At 39.4% G+C, this 19,560-nt stretch overlaps 1 protein-coding gene across 1 annotated transcript in view; it reads left to right on the top strand.

Moving 5' to 3' along the window:
- Positions 1 to 4,756: 4,756 nt before the first annotated feature.
- Positions 4,757 to 19,560, top strand: part of ESRRG (estrogen related receptor gamma) — a 660,741-nt gene continuing 645,937 nt past the window's right edge. The window contains exon 1 of the mRNA XM_075863340.1: positions 4,757 to 5,316. The gene's annotated coding sequence lies outside the window, so the exon portion shown is untranslated. The remainder of the gene's footprint in view (positions 5,317 to 19,560) is intronic.

Below are 19,560 nucleotides of genomic sequence, written 5' to 3'. Positions count from 1 at the left end.
TACATTGGATAATTCCTTGTGTTGTACCTTCTTTTGCCCCCCACTCCACAACGTGTACAGTCATATAGTGTATAAATAGACTTATCATATAGTATCTTAAGCTCCATACAGTATTGTGCCCAAATAACGCTATCATTTATTGGCCAATTAACATTTGCATATAGTCGTCTAAATAGAGATGCTATACGGTGCTGCCACCACACACTGTAAAAATAATACCATCATACAGGGCTCAAGTAATACCAACATACAGTAACCAGATATCAGCTCTATGATGAATCTAATATGCTGTATAATTTGTGGTGGTGGCTTGTCTCGGATAATGGTGCCCAGCGTGACCGGATTACTGATATTGCATTTACTGCATTTATGGAAATGTTTACAATGTTTATTATGGGGGACACAAAACTTCTTTTGTGCCCTAATATAGTGCAAAGGAGCCTTCAAATAATTCAACTTTAGAAGGGAAAGAACTAAGTGACATTCCAAATCTCTATGTGTAAAGTGTGCCGACGAGGAACGGGATGTTCTTGTACAGATCGAAGAACATGCCATTGTTGACACTGCAACATATTTCACAAAGTGTGACGGAGAATCACGACTTCTAACGTTAGCCATCTGACCACCTGACCTCATTATTCAAGTAGGAGCTGAGACATGTGAGGACATCTGAGGTTCTTACCCATTACTTCTACATTTCGATTCAGTTTGTCTAAAAAGACAACGTAACGTTATTAAAAACAGTGCTCTCGACTTTTTATTATGAAGAGTCCGTTAATGTCAGTATACACAATCTCTTGGACCCAAAGTATTTATATGTTGTTTGTCACGTGTAAATGTTTTATTGGTCCCGTACCCAATCAGTCATGGCACCATTAGGGCTTATTTTTTTGCTGTGACCACAGCATTGTGCTTTAATTTCGCGGTAATTACGACAATACTCCGCAATTTGACCACACCTTTGAATAAGCCCTAAGTAGAACACTAGAATATGACATTACATCCTAATAGGTAGGGGGTCCGACTGCCAGGACTCCATAACCCCAGAATGATAGGGCTGCAGCGCTAGTCATACGAATGCTCATTCCCGATCATTGTCCTGTGTGAACTGGTCAACGATCAGCCAATAAACCAGCAAACGCTCGTTCATCGGCTGATCTGCTCGTTTACGTGGCCGATAAAATAGTCGCTAGTAGGCAGCACAGCTCCTTGAGTAAATAGGGAGATGTGCTGTTGTCATAATGGAAATTAATGGGGACGAATGATCGTAGCAATGATCGATCGTCCCCATAAACGATCATTGCTCCCTGTAAAAGGAGCAAACGAGCGTCGATCAACTGATCTTGTTGATCGGTGCTCGTTTTCATGGCCCATATCAGGCCATCTATAAGGCCCCTTAAGCGCTGGAGCCTCTTCACAGTTTTTCTCTGCACAGTGGCGCTCACAAGCACACATTTCCTTTACAATTTTTTATTTATTGATTCAAATTCTGTACCGAGAGATTCGAAAAATAATATATATAAGTGGCATCCCCATAACTGTAAAAATCCACACAATAAGTATCTAAAATTATTTATGATTGTAGTACGGATTATAAAAAAACAATAATAATAACTTAAGTGGAATTGCTTTTGTTTGAGCATTTCAAGTTTGTTGACTGATTCCTATGACAACCAGTAGAATAGTGAGTTAGTGAGTGCAGCTCTGGAGTATAATAAAGGCTGTAACTCAGGATCAGTACAGGATAAGTAATGTAATGTATGTACACAGTGACTCCACCAGCAGAATAGTGAGTGCAGCTCTGGAGTATAATACAGGATGTAAATCAGGATCAGTACAGGATAAGTAATGTAATGTATGTACACAGTGACTCCACCAGCAGAATAGTGAGTGCAGCTCTGGAGTATAATACAGGATGTAACTCAGGATCAGTACAGGATAAGTAATTTAATGCATCTACAAAGTGACTCCACCAGCAGAATAGTGAGTGCAGCTCTGGAGTATAATACAGGATGTAACTCAGGATCAGTACAAGATAAGTAATGTAATGTATGTACACAGTGGCTCCACCAGCAGAATAGTGAGTGCAGCTCTGGAGTATTATACAGGATATAACTCAGGATCAGTGCAGGATGAGTAATGTAATGTATGTACACAGTGACTCCACCAGCAGAATAGTGACTGCAGCTCTGGAGTATAATACAGGTGTAACTCAGGATCAGTACAGGATAAGTAATGTAATGTATGTACACAGTGATTCCACCATGAGAATAGTGTGTATAGCTCTGGAGTATAATACGGGATGTAACTCAGGATCAGTACAGGATAAGTAATGTAATGTATATACACAGTGACTCCACCATAAGAATAGTGAGTGCAGCTCTGGAGTATAATACAGGTGTAACTCAGGATCAGTACAGGATAAGTAATGTAATGTATGTACACAGTGACTCCACCAGCAGAATAGAGAGTACAGCTCTGGAGTATAATACAGGCTGTAACCCAGGATCAGTACAGGATAAGTAATTTAATGTATGTACACAGTGACTCCACCAGCAGAATAGTGAGTGCAGCTCTGGAGTATAATACAGGATGTAACTCAGGATCAGTACAGGATAAGTAATTTAATGTATGTACACAGTGACTCCACCAGCAGAATAGTGAGTGCAGCTCTGGAGTATAATACAGGATGTAACTCAGGATCAGTACAATATAAGTAATGTAATGTAGGTACACAGTGGCTCCACCAGCAGAATAGTGAGTGCAGCTCTGGAGTATAATACAGGATATAACTCAGGATCAGTGCAGGATAAGTAATGTAATGTATGTACACAGTGACTCCATTAGCAGAATAGTGACTGCAGCTCTGGAGTATAATACAGGCTGTAACTAAGGTACAAGATAAGTCCTTTATTTAAAAAAAGTTATGCAATGTATCTCTCGGGGTCAAGAGACTTGATTAGCAGTCATCCTCATCTCTCTAAACAGTCCCTATAAACCACACCAGATCTTCTTAAGTCTGTCTGTACTGAAGAGGAGTGCACTACAGATGAAGCTGTGCAGGACAAGTGCTGCTTATACACAGACTGTGAATTCTATTTAACCCCTTCATGTTCCATATATACTTCACAGATCGGGAGCAGCTCTCCTCACATATATACGTCCTGATACATGTGCAGGTACAGCAGCAATGAAATATACATATGCGTCAGTATATAAAGTTTATAAAATAAAGTCCCCCAATGGAAAAATGGAAAAGTAAATAAATAAGGCAAATGAGAATTAAAATATATGAAATACAAAAAGGCTCCCCAGTCACAAAGAACTAGATTTTACTCTGAAACACTGCGGCATTAAGAGCCAGGCACTGGGGGAAGTGTCCGCTGGGCGGCTTTCTTCTGGCTTCACCCCGCCTGGCTCAGCTTGATTGAGAGGTCTTTCCCTATTTGCCAAAAATTGCAGCGCTATATGTCTTGTAGCCCGGTCTCTTCTACTGGAATAAAAAGGGGCATTATACCAGTGTAACAGTATATCTACAATTACAGGGTAAGGACCTATTCACATTAAGCCCAGGCATACATCGGGAGTATTTCTAGACATATACCTCCAACAGAATGCTCGACATATGTGGCAGTAGAGGCATACAGTGGCGTGTGTTGCCCATAGGGTATCCATTTTTCCTTTACTGGATGCCTCTGTATTGAATGGCAAAGTCAACTACTCTATTTCATGTTGTAAAAAAAAGGTATGCAGGCGCATCCGCCCCGATGTATGTCACAAGGACACTCTTTTGGTAATCATCAGATCAACGGCACCCTATGGACACATTCAACATACGCTGATCGTACACTACAAATTCAGTGTGAACATAGTCTAAGTCTACCGAAAGTTTAGAGGTCACAACTGCACCTAGTTTCTACACCTAATCATGACCCCAAAAGTCATATGTCCAATGGGAGAAAAATATTGTTTGATGAGTTGCAATATCAAAATGATGTCAGAGTTCTTTTATTAAAGCGTATCTGTCACCAAACAGCGCCCCCGGCTCTACCAAGCTAAAGTCCAAAGGGGCACTTGCACCCACTGTTGGACACATGTTGGAACCATGGTGTCCGTGGTGACATTTTATCCCTACAGCAATGTATTGTTGTCACGATGAAGTGATGTGCCGTCACTATGGACAACGTCATGAAGGAGCTCTCTAAACAAGGAGGTGGAACGCCAAGCCCAGCAGTTGGCAATGTACGGATGTAGCCATCTTTATCTTGACTCTGATAACTTGCTGCAGCGTGATATCACACAACAAAAGCCACTGAAAAAGTGAAGTTAAGGGATCTTGCCACTGTGTATATAATGCCTTTAAAGTCAAGCTAAAGATGGCTACATCTGTATGTATAATAAAAAGTTTCTTATTTTACTATTTTGGGCTTTTAAACCTTTTTTTTTTTACATATCAAAAAATCCCTTTAAGATAAAAAAAAAAAACATGACTTTGTTGTGGCGCACAGACCCCAGTATACAGAATTTGCCGCCAGTTTTATTTATTTAGACACAATTGTTTTTCCACCTAGAAATCAGTAACTGTGCCAGTCCTGAAATGGTTAAACCCGACTCGTCCCATCCCCGTGAAGTGTCAGCCCACTGTCACAACCTAATTAAGAGGTAATTATGAAAGTGTTGGTGCAGGAATGCTATGATATTGTGTCTGGGTGAATTCATCTGTCCCTCTCTTTTGTGCCTTGCAGCCCGGTCAGCGTGTTGAGCCTCGGTCATCTGCCACGCGTGTTCCCTTCTCATCAATACACAGGAAGCATGCAACAAAAACTATCCTCCCGTGCTTGGCAGCCGACCGAGACACAATCCTAATCCTAATAATCCATGTGTGATCAGGGGGTCCCTGCAAAATGAATTTATGGATCATGTGAAACTGTAGCCTTTCTCCATCCAGCCCTCCGCATTGACTCTGAGGTGATGAATCTCCCACCGCCCCCCTCCTGCTGCTGCTGAAAGAGAGACTCCGCAATTGAAAGCGCTTATCACCACACAGCTGTTTGAACTGCCCGCATCTCTGCTCAGTGATCTGTCCTGATCTAGCGCCACCCCTCTCTTTATACCGTCCTAGGCAATGCCTAATTTTGCCTAATGGAAGAGCCTGCCCTGTGGACAGCCCGGCGCCCCCGTCAGTGGAGGAGGACCCAGCACCCCTCCCAAGTCGAGGTCGTAGGAGCCGGTGAGAGGAGGCGTGTGTGTGCTCAGTGCTCCTGAATGGTTTACTATCAATATCACCCAAGCGGCTACCTGACTGCTTACCACCAGGTACTGTCTCCTTCCATCTCCTCTCTACACTGGCATAGTACACTGGGGGTAGGGGGGGAAGCATCTCCGTCTTAGAGGTTCCCCCCCTTTTCCCTCTTCGTTGTCAGTTTTGCCTTAGTAAAGAATGACCTAACACCAACAATGCCCAGGTCTGCCCGTTACTGTTGTGTCTCATCGGAGTGCAGTCAAAGTCAGTAGTAGAGTTCAGGACAGGGGTGAAGACGAGGGTTTTCGTGACCTTCTCCTGCTATCACTGCACTGTGGGACTTGTGCATGTATATAGACTGTATGTATACTTGTGTGTAACCTTGGGGAGCTGGGTATGAAGTTGCACAGCAGCCTGTTCTCACATCGCTGCACTGTAGAGGAGAGTGCAATGACAAGCTGGCTGCATTTAAAGGGGAACTAGAGTCTGGCAACAAAGTAGCAATTCTTAGTGCTACTATACTTTTTTACTTTTATTTCATTGTTAAATAAAACATCTGGTCAAAAGTTATTCTGCACAGGGAAGCAGATTTTTTATTTTCTATTTTATGGATTTGAGAAAAGCATCCCTATTTCTGACATAGTTAAGAAGCAGAAAGCAAGAGAACATCGCCACCTTGTGGCCAGACTATCAGGAAGAATATAAAACTAGAGTGGAATGGAATTACAACGTAACTGATTTTGAAATGAATTGGTGTAAAGTACCTATGATGTCCTGTACTGTCAGCTTTAAGATATGGAAGAGCATTGTGTTAGTGCCTGGCGACACTGGTGTTTTTTTTGTTTACTATATTTTAGAATTATTTTATAAACACATATACAGTAACTTAAAATATATAGTAAAACTGGTTTGTTTACTTCATGATTTTTTTTCTCATTCAGCATCTTTAGCGCTATAAAACATCTGCACTTTTGGATCTACTGTTTATTTTTATCCACCTTTTAACACAATGTCATTTGAAGGTCAAACATTCTGTGTTTATTCACTTCTTAAAATATTTTTATAGTGGTGGAAGCTCTGATAATGATAAAATTCAGGCAGCCTGTAGCCACCACTAGGGGAGCTCTGGAGTTTATTGCATACTCTTTTTATTATTGAGTTCAATGTTTAGACTGTATGCTCTTAGCTCTTAAGCTCCCCCTAGTGGTGCCTGCAGGCAGCTAGAAGTGTATTATTTAACTCTTTGTGTATGCAAAGTATTTGGAGCGCTATATCAGAAAAATTGAGATCCAACTACTATGAAGATATATTAAGAAATTATCCAGCAATTGCATTGTGGACCAATTTATATTGTGTTCAAAGGTAGACATGAACTTTAAGGAATTTCAATTCATTGTTTTAACCACTTGGATGCTGGCCTTTAAAAGGGTATTACCATCTCGTGGGTATGTCATTAATGTCTGAAATGTGAATACACCTTTAAATAACTCACACAACAAATGTGTGATAAAAATGCATAGAAATTTTCATACAATTCCCCAAGTATTATTTTTTTGCCAATAATTTATGAATTTTATATGTACATAGAGATGGATACGAGTTCAGACCTCTCCCCTTGTTTGCCCCCTACTTGGATTAATAACTGGGTGAGGTTCATGATGTATCCAAGGCCCCTCATCTCTTGTCTGCGACTGAAGTGATTGCTTCCTTACCAAATTAATTCTGCTATAACCTGAATTCAAATAAGATTGCATCGAGCAGGTCTATGGGGATCGAGACTTGTATCCATTTAGCTCTTTTGCTGCTCGTATTTATTTATTTATTTTGGAAATCAAGTTCTGTTGTAGATGCACATGGGACCGTAGTGTTATCATAGAGGATTCCTGGAGAAGAGCTTACACCACCGTAATAATAATGGTTATAATCACCCGTGGGTGCTTCTTATTACAAATTAAATCTGGAACGGAGAATAGACTCAACTGTCTAGAATTACAACAACAAAAAAAAGAAATGAGATGATTGCAAATAATGGAACAATTAAAAAAATAACGTATTATATATATATATATATATATATATATTCAGTTGGGGACAGTGGTAGACAGACAGACATATAGATAGATATCAGACAGACAGACAGACAGACATGAGAGAGATAGATATGAGAGAGATAGATAGATATGAGATAGATAGATAGATAGATATGAGATAGATAGATATGAGATAGATAGATATGAGAGAGATAGATATGAGAGAGATAGATAGATAGATATGAGAGAGATAGATAGATAGATATGAGAGATAGATATGAGATAGATAGATAGATAGATAGATTGATAGATATGAGATAGATAGATAGATATGAGATAGATATGAGATAGATAGATAGATAGATATGAGATAGATTGATAGATATGAGAGATTGATAGATATGAGATAGATATGAGATAGATAGATAGATATGAGATAGATAGAGATAGATAGATAGATAGATTGATAGATATGAGATAGATAGATTGATAGATATGAGATAGATAGATTGATAGATATGAGATAGATAGATAGATTGATAGATATGAGATAGATAGATAGATAGATTGATAGATATGAGATAGATAGATAGATATGAGATAGATAGATAGATAGATAGATAGATATGAGATAGATAGATAGATAGATAGATAGATAGATAGATAGATAGATAGATAGATAGATAGATATGAGATAGATATGAGATAGATAGATGGATAGATATGAGATAGATAGATAGATATGAGATAGATAAATAGATAGATAGATAGATAGATAGATAGATAGATAGATAGATATGAGATAGATAGATATGAGATAGATAGATAGATATGAGATAGATAGATAGATAGATTGATAGATATGAGATAGATAGATAGATATGAGATAGATAGATAGATAGATGGATAGATATGAGAGAGATAGATAGATAGATAGATAGATAGATATGAGATAGATAGATAGATAGATGGATAGATATGAGATAGATAGATAGATAGATAGATAGATAGATATGAGATAGATAGATAGATAGATATGAGATAGATAGATAGATAGATAGATATGAGATAGATAGATATGAGATAGATAGATATGAGATAGATAGATAGATAGATAGATAGATATGAGATAGATAGATAGATATGAGATAGATAGATAGATAGATAGATAGATAGATAGATATGAGATAGATAGATATGAGATAGATAGATAGATATGAGATAGATAGATAGATATGAGATAGATAGATATGAGATAGATAGATATGAGATAGATAGATAGATAGATAGATAGATATGAGATAGATAGATTGATAGATATGAGATAGATAGATTGATAGATATGAGATAGATAGATAGATTGATAGATATGAGATAGATAGATAGATAGATAGATTGATAGATATGAGATAGATAGATTGATAGATATGAGATAGATAGATTGATAGATATGAGATAGATAGATAGATTGATAGATATGAGATAGATAGATAGATAGATTGATAGATATGAGATAGATAGATAGATATGAGATAGATAGATAGATAGATAGATATGAGATAGATAGATAGATAGATAGATAGATAGATATGAGATAGATATGAGATAGATAGATGGATAGATATGAGATAGATAGATAGATATGAGATAGATAAATAGATATGAGATAGATAGATAGATAGATAGATAGATATGAGATAGATAGATATGAGATAGATAGATAGATATGAGATAGATAGATAGATAGATTGATAGATATGAGATAGATAGATAGATATGAGATAGATAGATAGATAGATGGATAGATATGAGAGAGATAGATAGATAGATAGATAGATAGATAGATAGATAGATATGAGATAGATAGATAGATAGATGGATAGATATGAGATAGATAGATAGATAGATAGATAGATATGAGATAGATAGATAGATATGAGATAGATAGATAGATAGATAGATAGATAGATAGATAGATAGATATGAGATAGATAGATAGATAGATAGATATGAGATAGATAGATATGAGATAGATAGATAGATAGATAGATAGATAGATAGATAGATAGATAGATATGAGATAGATAGATAGATATGAGATAGATAGATAGATAGATAGATAGATATGAGATAGATAGATATGAGATAGATAGATAGATATGAGATAGATAGATAGATATGAGATAGATAGATATGAGATAGATAGATAGATAGATAGATAGATATGAGATAGATAGATAGATAGATAGATATGAGATAGATAGATAGATAGATAATTCTTGAAAAAAAATGGAATTCTTATTAATTTCTCTACATTTTAAGACTTAATGTTTGCTTAACACCTCATATTATTCTTGGTCATTTAGCATGTGATTTGTATGAATGAATTGTCCTGTGTCACATCTACTGTCGTTACTATGAATAGTGTGTCTGCGCAGTAGAGTAGCAGTGCTGGGAGTGTTGTGTATTAATAATGTTCTCGTTTGATTATACTATGCACATATAAAGTGTGTCTGCAATGATTAACATGCCCCCTGCTGATTTTAAGTATGCATAGTTTAGCCGTGAATTATCAGATAATTAAAAGGAATTAATTAATGAAATGCTGTAGTGTACCGCGCCTTGTCAGGTGGAGGCTAATGGCTGTACATATCTGCTGTAACTAGATTTTGGTTTTCTGGTCTTGCAAAGCAGCATTGGTGAGTATACCTCTTTCCAATATCCAATATTCATGACCGTGGCTGTCAGGGTCGGGGGTCGCTGGTGTAACCGGTCAGTTCACTAGGAACCATTGACCTTATATTGTTATGATTGCTCGAAAAGTCATGCCAGAACTTTTGTAAAGGGATTATCTTTTGGAAATGCCATGCCGGTTTGTTAAAGTGCACCTCCAGTTATGTATGTCATCGTGTCTCCTGACAGAAGTTATAAAGGGACGGCAATAGACACAGTTGGCAGAACGAGAGGTTGTTGGGTCCCCTACCCATATTAAACCAGACAAACACATTAGATAATTGTTGGCAAATGTAGGATCTGACCCCTATCTAAAATGAAAGGGAAAAGCAAAACCGTCCCCCAATTTCAATTTCTGTTGTTGGATAAAACAAGGATCGGCTATGTCGTATACCTCCAATGATAATACCGGGCGGCAGACATGGCCGGGACAGCTGTACAATAGTTGAAGTCTCTCTAGCTGCTGTGTTTTTCTGCTCTGGAAAGCGCTTTAGGTAACTTGGAGGAGGAGACCCTAAAGTGGTGAAGGCCCCTAAGCAATTGTCCCTATAATATAATACAGCCCTGAATGAGAATTTTGCCAGAGAGGCTTCTAGTGTTGTACGATTACCCCAGTAAAATTCGGGTTACCTACATATCTACTCTGAAGGGGGATCTATAGAGTTTAAAAACTCAAAAAAATACCCTAAAGGGGTTTTCCCATAATCATTACATATGACCTATTCACAGGATAGGGGATAAATATCTGATGGGTGGGGGTCGACTGCTTGGACCGCCACCGATCACGAGAACGGGCTTACCTGGCCTTTCCTGGGATCACCATATGAATAGTGCGCATGCTCGACCGCCACTCTATTCAGCAGCCCCCACTCTATTCATTTCTATAGAGCTTCTGAGCAATATCACCGTCAGCCCCATAGGACGTTAATAGAGCATGGCCGAGCATGCGCAGTACCGCTCCATTCCTATGGGGCTTCCAGGAACGGCAAGGTAAACCCGTTCTCGTGATCGGTGAGGGTCCCAGAGGTTGGAACCCCACTGATCAGATATTTATCACCTATCCTGTGGATAGGTAATATATATGGATTATGGGAAAACCGCTTTAAGAACCTAATTTATAACAAATGTTTTGTATTCAAGAGGTTAAAGGTAGAATAACGACCCATTTTTCTCATACATAAAAGCAATGTTGAGATCAGGCAAACAGTCCTAATTTCTATGGTTCCATTCATTTCTATGGTATAGTATACAATATGTATACAATATGGTTATTATTTATGTATATATACATATAGATATATATATATATATATATATATATATATATATATATATATATATATACATACATACATACATACATACATACACACACACACACACATGTATTTGGATCTGCTGACAATTCACATTCATACTGAGGAAAATCTCAGGGTGAAATTGAGGAACTTTATACATTACGTATCTTGTACTTCTCTTACAGCCTGTATTATACTCCAGAGCTGCATTCACAATTCTGCTGGTTGCTGTTTTTACTGATAAGTTCCTTGAGTAAAGGAGAAATTTTCCAGAAGGCAAAGCACTAGGAATTCTATACATACATTGAGCCATCCGAGAATGTCGAATGATTTCAGCTCTCAAGTATGCAGAAGAAGAATGCAATGTATGCAATAGGGAAAAGTAAAAACAACCCATACATTCTTTTAATTAGCGAATGTATAAAATATATAAAAAATATAAAAAACATTGACCTTAAAGGGGTTGGATGACTAAAAAAAAGAGTCTGATGATTCTGAGCCACTCCAGTTGATGGACTATGTCTGGTATTACATCCTGCCCCATTTACTTTAAGGATTTCCAATACCAGACATGGCCCATGGACAAGAGAGGCGCTGTTTCTGAGGGTGGAAAAATACCCTTTATCTAATCTCATAAAATCCCTTTACAGACAAGTGTCTTTGTCCACATTAAAGGTCCGTTTTGATCAAATTTCAGAATATATTATTTATTATCATTGTTGCAGCATCTAATATAATATAATTATCCAAATCACTCAAAAAGTGGGGCTGCCTTGAGTATCTGTCATCAGATGATTGACTGCGATTTACTAACTGCACAGTTCATCCCATAGTCAGGCAGCAAGAAGGCTTGTTCCACAGGTACATTTTAGGATCCCATATTGGTTTCCCTGTTTACGCCGTTTCCATGGGTCAATTCTTCACCCCCTCAACTGCTTACAATGTAGTTCGTCTAAAAGAGTCCTGCACTGGTTCTGAGTGTACTGTCACGGTTCTGGGGTGTGTGGATCCACTAGGCCGCTCCGCCGTAGCGGAGTGGCAGCTGACCAAACAACAGTCAATGAAAGTCCAGAGAGACACGAAATGTGGCAGACGTTTTGGCACAGATGATTTGTGGCACGGATGACACTTGGCGTGGCAGATGATGCTGGACGTGGCACGACACTGGACGTGGCAGAAGACACTTAGTGAGGCAGTTGACACTGGACGTGGTAGATGGAACAACACGACTCCAACAATATCTTTCAGCTCAGGAACAAACACAGTTACGGGATACAGAATACGGGAACACTGGGAACAGGATACAACTAAAAGACTATTTGCTTAACCAACACGGGAAGACAACAACGCTCAGGCAAGGAGGTAGAGGGCAGAGTCCTTTTTTATATTACCGGGTGTGTGGGGATTGGGTAGGAAACATATTACAGGTGCGCGCGCTGGCCCTTTAAGGCCAGTGAGGGGTGCACGCACCTTAGAAGCAACTGCAGTACAGTGTGCCTGCATGTGCTGGCATCTCCAGGAAGGAGACACTGGCAGGAGTACAAAGGTCTGCAGTCGGGGCCGCCAGAAGGTGAGAGAAGCCGGCGGTCCGCGACCGTTACAGCTACCTCCTGGATGAATGTATGAAAAATATTTCCAAACCGGATCTTCCCTACGAACAAGAACAACGATAATAAGATACAAAAAGCACTTATTAACCCCTCAAATGCTGGGCAGGTTATCTGAAAAAAAATTACAACCTCAGTGACTTAATTCAGTTAATAAAAACAATTTTCTAAATTGAATTATCAAAATGAGTTGGCGGCTCAGGGGTGTGAAAAAAATAAAAGAAGCGCATGCTGCATTTAATACTATTTCAAGTAAAACCAATGTCGACTGTCCAGTTTTATCAATCTCACTTAGAGTCAGGTCTGCCAAGGAGAAAGTCCGTAGACAACCATAGAGATGAGCTACATGGAGATCTCGGGAAAAGCCTGGGAATAGACACAGGCATGTAGAAAATCTATTCTGGTACTTTGTTCCTTCTGATTCCAGCCTGCAGTACCTTTAGTAAATCAAAATTAAATACATAGAGATTATATTGACATGCGGATGAATTAGTGAGAGTGCCTGGAGCACACAGTGTGTCTCTTCGCTCTATGGTAATTTGTTGTTTTTTTCTTTCTGTAACACCCGGGATTGAACATATGGTTATGCACTTTGTGGAATTGTTGCAGGAGAGCAACAATTAACCAAAATGCAGACATTGTTAAAGGGTTCACATTGTTCTACTCTACAGATGCAGCCGTTTTGCAGTCTGAACCATTATTTCTAAGGATACCGTTTTCTGAGAAAAACTGCATAGGTTCAAATGTTTGCTCATGGGATGTGATGGGTACATCCATTCACCCCCTTTTGCCACAGCCTATTTAAACAACTACGGCCTCATGCACACGACCCTAGATTTAGTCCGTAATTGCGGACCGTAATTACAGTCCACAATTACGGACCCATTAATTTCTATTGACCAGGAACACCTTCCAGTATATTTGCGGGAAGGTGTCCGGGCCTTAGAAAGCCTTCACAAAAGATAGGACATGTCCTATCTTTTGCTATTCACGGACCGTGCTTCTATACTTTATATAGGAGCATGGTCCACATAACGGGTCCGTAAACACAGACCGTAATTACAGGTACGGTCGTGTGCATGGGGCCTTACTTTAAAAATTATATATGGAATCCAATAATTTTTTTTCCAAAAAGCCAGAGGAAAAAAGTACTAAACAAAGCATGACACAACCGTGCACTAGGATGGGGTCTATAGCAAGCTGGTTGATATTCCCGGACCCTCCAAGTCAGAAGGCCCTGCAATGGTCAAGGACTAGTCATCACTTTACATTGTCAAAGCTTAGGTAGGTATTCTGTGTCCTGGGGCCACTAAAGCATTCCTCCCAACATTTGATTCCCCATCTGCGGGACATTATTAAGTCCGCCCATGTTCCGCCCAAGAAGAACCAAAAAACAGATGAAAAAGTTCACTTTAGGGGTGTATTTTCATAAACCCTACTCCCTTTGAGGTTTGTGTCACGGGACAATCCTGTGAAAAATGGGACGGTTGGGAGGTAAGCTCAACTGTCCCACAGAGGTCAAAAACTAGCTGGCTTTAAACAGGAACTGAGAGCCAGTGGGTTGCAGGGAGGTAAAGAACCTTAACCTGTTAATGACCAGGCCCATTTTGGCCTTAATCACCAAGATGTCATGTAGGGTTTGTGGACCCACTGGACCGTACCGCCTTGGCGGCATGGCAGCTGGCCAACAGGGCGCAGGTCACAGTCTATAGTTCGTATAGGGTACCTGTGGCAGCTCGGACAGTAGCAAGGCAGGCTCGGCTGGGACTAGGCAGCTGGTAGACGTCAGGCATGGAATAGCAGTACAGGCGTGGAATACAGTACAGCATGACTACAGCACGGCACTTGACCAGGATAGCACGGGATACAGGATAAAGGAACAGGGAACACTGGGAACTGGAGAACACTAGGAGACCATTTGCGTAGACAAACTAGGATACGACAAACAACATTCAGGCATCGAAGCAAGGGGCTGGGCCCCTCTAATAGTCCAGGGCACTCATGGGCTGATTACACATTAAAGTCGCGTGCTGCCCCTGTAAAAGTGGGCACGAGCATGCACACGCACTCTACGGGACCCGGCCGAGGTGAGTGGAAGTGAGCGCTGGCATCTCCTGAGGAGGAGACTGGGGCTAGCGCTCGCAGACCCATGGCTGCGGCCGTCAGGAGAGTGAACCTGATGGCCCGCAGCCACGGACATGACAGAAGCATTCTTTTTCATTTTTTCATCGTCACTTTTCAAGATTCAAAACTTTATATCCATCAACATAGAGGTATGGGCGCTTGTAGTTTGCTGAACGAGTTGAGTTTTTCAATAGAATAATTTTTGGGTGCATATAATATATTGAGGGACTTTTGTTAGCTTTTTTAGGTAGGGAATTGAAAAAAACAGCTTTTCCAGAATCGGTTTTTGCATTTTAAATTTATGCGGTTCACTAGGCAACCTAAATATCACGTTAACTTTAGTCTATGGTTCCGTACGATTGCGGCGATACCACATATGTATTATTATTTTTTTTAAGTTTTAATACTTTTGTAACACAAAAGCTTGTAACCCCTTAAGGACACATAACGTTTTTTATTTTTCCGTCAATAGAGCGGTGTGAGGGCTTATATTTTGCGGGAGGAGTTGTAGTTTCTATTGGTAGCATTTAAAGTACCATATAATGTACTCGTAAACTGAAAAAAAATTATTTGCGGGCTGAAATTGGGAAAAACTGCGATTTACTCCATTATTTTTTGGGTTCCGTTTTTACGTCTTTCACCGTGTGGTAAAAATAACAACTTAACTTTATTCTGTGGCTCAATACGATTACGGTGATATCAAATTTCTATAGATTTTTTTATATTTTATTACTTTAAAAAAACTAATTTTGTTTTACCACATTCTGAGAGCCGTAACTTTTATTTTTCCGTGCATTGAACGGTATGAGGGCTTATTTTTTGCGGGACGAGCTGTAGTTTTTATTGGCACCATTTGTTGGTACATATGATCATTTTGTCACACATTTTATAACATTCTTTTTGGGAGCTAAGGTGACCAAAAAACTGCGATTTTGGCGGTTTACAATTTTTTTTTTTTTACGGCCTTCACTGTGCGCATTAAATAACACTATATTGTAATAGTTCAGACTTTTACGGACGCTGCAATACCAATTTTGTTTACTTGTTTTATTGTTTACATTACTTTAGAGGAAAAATGGGAAAAGGGGGGTTATTGAACTTTTTTTATTTTTTCTATTTTTGTTTGCACTACCAAAAACTTTATATCCCTTCTTTTTACACAGTTTATTAGCCCCCCCTAGTACATTAGCCCCCCTGGTACAATATACTGCAATACTAATGTATTCCAGTGTATCCTCATTTTTACAGGCATCTGTTAAGCCCTGCCACAGGCAGGGCTTAACAGGCAGAGTGAAGGCAGCCCTGGGGACTTTCATTAGGCCCCTTGGCTGCCATAACAGCCATCGTCACCCCCCGATCTCATTGTGGGGGGGCGACGAGCTATCGGAGGGGGCCGCTCCCCATTTTTCAAAGCCTCAGATGCTGCAGTTGCGATTGACTGCAGCATTTGAGGGGCTAAACATCCAGGAACAGCGCGATCGCTGCTCCTGGCAGTTATTCCTGAGTGTTGGCTGTAAAACACAGCCGACACCCGCAGCATATGGAGCATGCTCAGCGCGTGAGCGTGCTCCAAACATCACCCCCCCCCCCCCACACCAGGACGTACCGGTGCGTCCTGGTGCGCTAAGGGGTTAAACAAAAATGATTTGTTTTTGCATTGTTGCATTCCAAGAGCCATAACTTGCACGCTGTTCCCTGTGCAGTTTAAATAACGCGTTAACTTTATTACTTGGGTCATTCTGATAACAGCGATGCCATAGAGGTGGGGTTTTTTAATTTATTTTTTTAGACTTTTAAAAAATAAAAGCCCTTTTTTTGCAAAAAATTGTTTTATTTCATTTTTACTGTGCAATATTTTTTTTTTTTATAAACTTTATTTAACTTTATTTATGTATTGTTTGGAACATGTGCTTCTTACATCAAGGGAAATCCCTTTCTAACCATACATTTCTATTTTATGAATATTTATGATGTCTCTGCTCAGCTTTTCAAAATGTATTGTTTTATGTTTTTATTTTGCTAACAAGTTTACATTTTTATATAAGGGTAAATTTGTTGCATTGATTTGTAATATTAGTTCCATAATCTGGCTGTGTCTGACGTGTCCTGGGTTAACCACCGGGAGATAAGAGAAATAATGGAGAGTAATTTATCCCATTTTCTACAGATTTGGAGATGAACTGTGTTATTTTATAATTCTGGCATCCCCACTTTCTGAATGTACATTTTATGTGCCAATATAATGAAAATAAAATGAACTAATTCAATCCGTTTGAGCTGGTCCGGTAGAAAGAATGCGATATCACGGTGTAATGATAGCACAGATCTCTTTTGACTGGTGGTCATGAAACATTTTTTTTTCCTGAGGAAGAAATGATTATCCAAAGAAATATATATAACCAAGGAAATGTGATTAAACATTGCAAAGAAAGAAAAAAAACATTGTACAGAAAACCAAAACATTACATTTGGTCAAACTGTATTACCATGGACTATCTTCATCCAAAACCAAAAAGTGATGATGGTGGACGTATACGTATGTGATGTGACTCCTTTCACTCTTTTTTTTTAATCAATACTCTTACATTTTCACCTTCTCAATGTGGGATTGGTGGTCAGCTTTCCTAAATCCGGGAGGACACCAACACTATATAGGCCTTCAATAGACCTTCTGAAGACTGCCGGGCAACAATGCCAGTCTCCAAAACCTACTGAGATCTGGTGTTGTAACCCAGCACTCGCATCTAGGTGTTGACCCAAACTAAAGCTGGCCATACATTAGTGGTTTCCGATGTTTTCTGAACGACTTGTTGGTCTGTTAAGGTTGTCTTTTTGGATGACAACGCTATAAGTTAAAACGATCCGTTATTTGGCACAAACAACTTTCCAGGGACTGCAGCTGATAACGATTGAAAAAAATCCAACATAGCAGATCAACTTTTTTTCGGTGGACAACTGTCACGCTAGTTTGCATTATGAAAAGGTGGCAACAGGTCTTAATGGGCCTTTTTGGTTGTCCAACACATTAATCCAGGCACAGCAGAACCCAGAAAACGAAACTCAATCTCTGGCAGGGAGACCTTGTTTCTCCAGCCAGTAAATACTCTTTTCTCCCCCATACCATAAAATGTTACTTTTCTATCCACTAATTTGATAAGTGACCATTATCTGTAAAGTGAAGGGGGCAGACGAGCGGGTCCACTCGTTAATAATCACCACCAAGTCTAAATATTGAAGCTGACAACACTGGTCTCCACAACAGCATGAAGATCCAGATCACCAGCCATAACTATATAGAAGATGACTACGTTGGTCTCCATAACTGTATGAAGATCCAGACTAGTCACAGCTAGTGGTGGAAGTCTGTTGTTAAGCAGTCATCCTTATTCATTTGGTTACATAGTACGGCTGAAAAAAGACACATGTCCATCAAGTTCAACCAAGGGAAGGGAAAAGGGAAGGAAACATTTCTACACATAGGAGCTAATATTTTTTTGTTCTAGGAAATTATCTAACCCTTTTTTAAAGCCATCTACTGTCCCTGCTGTGACGGCTCCTGCGGTATCTACTGTCCCTGCTGTGACCAGCTCCTGCGGTAGACTATTCCATAGATTCACCGTTCTCACAGTAAAGAAGACTTGTCGCCTCTGCAGCTTGAACCTTTTTTTCTCCAGACGGAGGGAGTGCCCCCTTGTTTTTTGAGGGTGTTTTACAAGGAACAGGATTTCACCATATTTTTTGTATGTGCCATTAATATATTTATATAAGTTAATCATGTCCCCCCTTAGTCGTCTTTTTTCAAGGCTAAATAGGTTTAATTCTTTCAATCTTTCCTCATAACTTAAATTCTCCATGCCCCTAATTAGCTTCGTTGCTCTTCTTTGTATTTTTTCCAACTCCAGGGCATCCTTTCTATGAACTGGAGCCCAGAACTGGACTGCATATTCTAGATGAGGCCTCACTAATGCTTTGTAAAGTGGTAATATTACATCCCTGTCCCGCGAGTCCATGCCTCTTTTAATACACGACAATATCCTGCTGGCCTTTGAAGCAGCTGATTGACACTGCATGCTGTTATTGAGTTTATGATTTACAAGTACACCCAGATCCTTCTCAACAAGTGAATCCGCCAGTGTAGCTCCCCCTAGGACATATGATGCATGCAGGTTGTTCGTACCCAGAAGCATAACTTTACATTTATCTACATTAAACTTCATCTGCCAAGTGGACGCCCAAACACTTAGTTTGTTTAAATCTGCCTGTAATTCATGAACATCTTCCATAGTCTGAACTATATTACATAGCTTGGTGTCATCTGCAAAAATAGAAATAGTGCTATTAATCCCTTCCTCTATATCATTAATAAATAAGTTGAATAATAGTGGTCCGAGCACTGAACCCTGGGGTACACCACTTATAACCGGTGACCATTCAGAGAAGGAATCATTGACCACAACTCTCTGGATACGGTCCTTGAGCCAATTCTCAATCCAATTACAAACTATATTTTCTAAACCTATAGTCCT

This window comes from Rhinoderma darwinii, chromosome 4 (genome assembly GCF_050947455.1).
Source record: "Rhinoderma darwinii isolate aRhiDar2 chromosome 4, aRhiDar2.hap1, whole genome shotgun sequence".
Lineage (NCBI taxonomy): Eukaryota > Metazoa > Chordata > Amphibia > Anura > Rhinodermatidae > Rhinoderma > Rhinoderma darwinii.
Note: the sequence above shows the minus strand (reverse complement) of the source record. Positions and strands in the feature narration are given on the sequence as shown.